The sequence below is a fragment of the Vanellus vanellus genome (assembly GCF_965231255.1).
Source record: "Vanellus vanellus genome assembly, contig: HAP1_SCAFFOLD_222, whole genome shotgun sequence".
NCBI classification, from domain to species: domain Eukaryota; kingdom Metazoa; phylum Chordata; class Aves; order Charadriiformes; family Charadriidae; genus Vanellus; species Vanellus vanellus.
In genome coordinates this window covers 215,053-220,451 of record NW_028128490.1, presented here as the reverse complement: position 1 = coordinate 220,451, position 5,399 = coordinate 215,053, and positions in this window count along the sequence as shown.

Below are 5,399 nucleotides of genomic sequence, written 5' to 3'. Positions count from 1 at the left end.
ATAGAGTCCACAGGAAAACAGAGAGGTCCAAAAGGTGTGGGGCATTTGAAGGGGTTCCTGGAGGCAGTGAGGACCAGCATGACTTGTCCCCGCTGGGGCATTTGCTGTGGGAGCAGCGGCTAGACGTTTGTGCTTTTTGCTCCGGAGGCTGCCGAGAGTGAAAAACACTGGTTTTGAGGATGGATTCCACAGGAAAGCAGAGAGGTCCAAAAGGTGTGGGGCATTTGAAGGGGTTCCCGGAGGCAGTGAGGACCAGCATGACTTTTCCCCGCTGGGGCCTTTGCTGTGGGAGCAGCGGCTGGACGTTTGCGTTTTTTGCTCCGGAGGTTGCCGAGAGTGAAAAATGGTGGTTTTGAGGTTACAGACCAAAGCAAGGCAGAGAGGTCCAAAAGGTGTGGGTCATTTGAAGGGGTTCCCGGAGGCAGTGAGGACCAGCATAACTTTTCCGCCTTGGAACCTTTGCTGTGGGAGCAGCGGCTGGACGTTTGCGTTTTTTGCTCCGGAGGCTGCCGTGGGTTAAAAACGGTGGTTTTGAGGCTAGAGTCCACAGGAAAGCAGAGAGGTCCAAAAGGTGTGGGGCATTTGAAGGGGTTCCCGGAGGCAGTGAGGACCAGCATGACTTTTCCCCGCTGGGGCCTTTGCTGTGGGAGCAGCGGCTGGACGTTTGCGTTTTTTGCTCCGGAGGCTGCCGAGAGTGAAAAACAGTGATTTTTAGGATAGAGTCCACAGGAAAACAGAGAGGTCCAAAAGGTGTGGGGCATTTGAAGGGGTTCCCAGAGGCAGTGAGGACCAGCATGACTTTTCCCCGCTGAGAACTTTGCTATGAGAGCAGCGGCAGGACGTTTGCGTTTTTTGCTCCGGAGGCTGCTGAGAGTGAAAAACGGTGGTTTTGAGGATGGAGTCCACAGGAAAGCAGAGAGGTCAAAAGGTGTGGCGCATTTGAAGGGGTTCCCGGAGGCTGTGAGGACCAGCATGACTTGTCCCCGATGGGGCCTTTGCTGTGGGAGCAGCGGCTGGACATTTGCGTTTTTTGCTCCAGAGACTACCGAGGGTTAATAACGGTGGTTTTGAGGATGGATTCCACAGGAAAGCAGAGAGGTCCAAAAGGTGTGGGGCATTTGAAGGGGTTCCCGGAGGCAGTGAGGACCAGCATGACTTTTCCCCCCTGGCTCCTTTGCTGTGGTAGCAGCGGCTGGACGTTTGCGTTTTTTGCTCCAGAGACTACCGAGAGTGAAAAACGGTGGTTTTGAGGGTGGAGTCCACAGGAAAGCAGAGAGGTCCAAAAGGTGTGGGGCATTTGAAGGGGTTCCCGGAGGCAGTGAGGACCAGCATGACTTTTCCGCCTTGGAAACTTTGCTGTGGGAGCAGTGGCTGGACGTTTGCGTTTTTTGCTTTAGAGGCTGCCGTGGGTTAAAAACGGTGGTTTTGAGGCTAGAGTCCACAGGAAAGCAGAGAGGTCTAAAAGGTGTGGGGCATTTGAAGGGGTTCCTGGAGGCAGTGAGGACCAGCATGACTTTTCCCCAATGGGGCCTTTGCTGTGGGAGCAGCGGCTGGACGTTTGCGCTTTTTGCTCCGGAGGCTGCCGAGAGTGAAAAGCGGTGGTTTTGAGGATGGAGTCCACAGGAAAACAGAGAGGTCCAAAAGGTGTGGGGCATTTGAAGGGGTTCCCGGAGGCAGTGAGGACCAGCATAACTTTTCCGCCTTGGAACCTTTGCTGTGGGAGCAGCGGCTGGACGTTTGCGTTTTTTGCTCCGGACGCTGCCGAGAGTGAAAAACAGTGGTTTTGAGGATGGAGTCCACAGGAAAACAGAGAGGTCCAAAAGGTGTGGGGCATTTGAAGGGGTTCCCGGAGGCAGTGAGGACCAGCATGACTTTTCCCTCCTGAGACCTTTGCTGTGGGAGCAGCGGCTGGACGTTTGCGTTTTTTGCTACAGAGACTACCGAGGGTTAAAAACTGTGGTTTTGATGATGGATTCCACAGGAAAGCAGAAAGTTCCAAAAGGTGTGGGGCATTTGAAGGGGTTCCCGGAGGCAGTGAGGACCAGCATGAATTTTCCTCAATGGGGCCTTTGCTGTGGGAGCAGCGGCTGGACGTTTGTGTTTTTTGCTCCGGACGCTGCCGAGAGTGAAAAACGGTGATTTTTAGGATAGAGTCCACAGGAAAGCAGAGAGGTCCAAAAGGTGTGGGGCATTTGAAGGGGTTCCCGGAGGCAGTGAGGACCAGCATGACTTTTCCCCAATGGGGCCTTTGCTGTGGGAGCAGCGGCTGGACGTTTGTGTTTTTTGCTCCGGACGCTGCCGAGAGTGAAAAACGGTGATTTTTAGGATAGAGTCCACAGGAAAGCAGAGAGGTCCAAAAGGTGTGGGGCATTTGAAGGGGTTCCTGGAGGCAGTGAGGACAAGCATGACTTTTCCCCCCTGAGACCTTTGCTGTGGGAGCAGCGGCAGGACGTTTGCGTTTTTTGCTCCGGAGGCTGCCGAGAGTGAAAAACGGTGGTTTTGAGGATGGAGTCCACAGGAAAACAGAGAGGTCCAAAAGGTGTGGGGCATTTGAAGGGGTTACCGGAGGCAGTGAGGACCAGCATGACTTCTCCCCGCTGGGGCCTTTGCTGTGGGTGCAGCGGCTGGACATTTGCGTTTTTTGCTCCAGAGACTACCGAGGGTTAATAACGGTGGTTTTGAGGCTGGAGTCCACAGGAAAGCAGAGAGGTCCAAAAGGTGTGGGGCATTTGAAGGGGTTCCCGGAGGCAGTGAGGACCAGCGTGACTTTTCCCCCCTTAGAACTTTGCTGTGGGAGCAGCGTCTGGACGTTTGCGTTTTTTGCTCCGGAGTGTGCCGAGAGTGAAAAACAGTGATTTTTAGGATGGAGTCCACAGGAAAACAGAGAGGTTCTAAAGGTGTGGGGCATTTGAAGGGGTTCCCGGAGGCAGTGAGGACCAGCATGACTTTTCCCCGCTGGGGCCTTTGCTGTGGGAGCAGCTGCTGGACATTTGCGTTTTTTGCTCCAGAGACTACCGAGGGTTAATAACGGTGGTTTTGAGGATGGAGTCCACAGGAAAGCAGAGAGGTCCAAAAGGTGTGGGGCATTTGAAGGGGTTCCTGGAGGCAGTGAGGACCAGCATGACTTTTCCCCGCTGGGGCCTTTGCTGTGGGAGCAGCGGCTGGACGTTTGTGTTTTTTGCTCCGGAGGCTGCCGAGAGTGAAAAACGGTGATTTTTAGGATAGAGTCCACAGGAAAGCAGAGAGGTCCAAAAGGTGTGGGGCATTTGAAGGGGTTCCCGGAGGCAGTGAGGACCAGCATGACTTTTCCCCGCTGGGGCCTTTGCTGTGGGACCAGCGGCTGGACGTTTGCGTTTTTTGCTACAGAGACTACTGAGGGTTAATAACGGTGGTTTTGAGGATGGATTCCACAGGAAAGCAGAGAGGTCCAAAAGGTGTGGGGCATTTGAAGGGGTTCCCGGAGGCAGTGAGGACCAGCACGACTTTTCCCCGCTGGGGCCTTTGCTGTGGGACCAGCGGCTGGACGTTTGCGTTTTTTGCTACAGAGGCTGCCGAGAGTGAAAAACGGTGGTTTTGAGGATGGAGTCCACAGGAAAACAGAGAGGTCCAAAAGGTGTGGGGCATTTGAAGGGGTTCCCGGAGGCAGTGAGGACCAGCATGACTTTTCCCCGCTGGGGCCTTTGCTGTGGGTGCAGCGGCTGGACATTTGCGGTTTTTGCTCCAGAGACTACCGAGGGTTAATAACGGTGGTTTTGAGGATGGATTCCACAGGAAAGCAGAGAGGTCCAAAAGGTGTGGGGCATTTGAAGGGGTTCCCGGAGGCAGTGAGGACCAGCATGACTTTTCCCCCCTGGCTCCTTTGCTGTGGTAGCAGCGGCTGGACGTTTGCAATTTTTGCTCCGGAGTGTGCCGAGAGTGAAAAATGGCGGTTTTGAGGTTATAGTCCACAGGAAAGCAGAGAGGTCCAAAAGGTGTGGGGCATTTGAAGGGGTTCCCGGAGGCAGTGAGGACCAGCATAACTTTTCCGCCATGGAACCTTTGCTGTGGGAGCAGCGGCTGGACGTTTGCGTTTTTTGCTCCGGACGCTGCCGAGAGTGAAAAACAGTGATTTTTAGGATAGAGTCCACAGGAAAACAGAGAGGTCCAAAAGGTGTGGGGCATTTGAAGGGGTTCCTGGAGGCAGTGAGGACCAGCATGACTTGTCCCCGCTGGGGCATTTGCTGTGGGAGCAGCGGCTAGACGTTTGCGCTTTTTGCTCCGGAGGCTGCCGAGAGTGAAAAACATTGGTTTTGAGGATGGATTCCACAGGAAAGCAGAGAGGTCCAAAAGGTGTGGGGCATTTGAAGGGGTTCCCGGAGGCAGTGAGGACCAGCATGACTTTTCCCCGCTGGGGCCTTTGCTGTGGGAGCAGCGGCTGGACGTTTGCGTTTTTTGCTCCGGAGGCTGCCGAGAGTGAAAAACAGTGATTTTTAGGATAGAGTCCACAGGAAAACAGAGAGGTCCAAAAGGTGTGGGGCATTTGAAGGGGTTCCCAGAGGCAGTGAGGACCAGCATGACTTTTCCCCGCTGAGAACTTTGCTATGAGAGCAGCGGCAGGACGTTTGCGTTTTTTGCTCCGGAGGCTGCTGAGAGTGAAAAACGGTGGTTTTGAGGATGGAGTCCACAGGAAAACAGAGAGGTCCAAAAGGTGTGGGTCATTTGAAGGGGTTCCCGGAGGCAGTGAGGACCAGCATGACTTTTCCCCGCTGGGGCCTTTGCTGTGGGTGCAGCGGCTGGACATTTGCGTTTTTTGCTCCAGAGACTACCGAGGGTTAATAACGGTGGTTTTGAGGATGGATTCCACAGGAAAGCAGAGAGGTCCAAAAGGTGTGGGGCATTTGAAGGGGTTCCCGGAGGCAGTGAGGACCAGCATGACTTTTCCCCCCTGGCTCCTTTGCTGTGGTAGCAGCGGCTGGACGTTTGCGTTTTTTGCTCCAGAGACTACCGAGAGTGAAAAACGGTGGTTTTGAGGGTGGAGTCCACAGGAAAGCAGAGAGGTCCAAAAGGTGTGGGGCATTTGAAGGGGTTCCCGGAGGCAGTGAGGACCAGCATGACTTTTCCGCCTTGGAACCTTTGCTGTGGGAGCAGCGGCTGGACGTTTGTGTTTTTTGCTTTAGAGGCTGCCGTGGGTTAAAAACGGTGGTTTTGAGGCTAGAGTCCACAGGAAAGCAGAGAGGTCTAAAAGGTGTGGGGCATTTGAAGGGGTTCCTGGAGGCAGTGAGGACCAGCATGACTTTTCCCCAATGGGGCCTTTGCTGTGGGAGCAGCGGCTGGACGTTTGCGCTTTTTGCTCCGGAGGCTGCCGAGAGTGAAAAACAGTGGTTTTGAGGATGGAGTCCACAGGAAAACAGAGAGGTCCA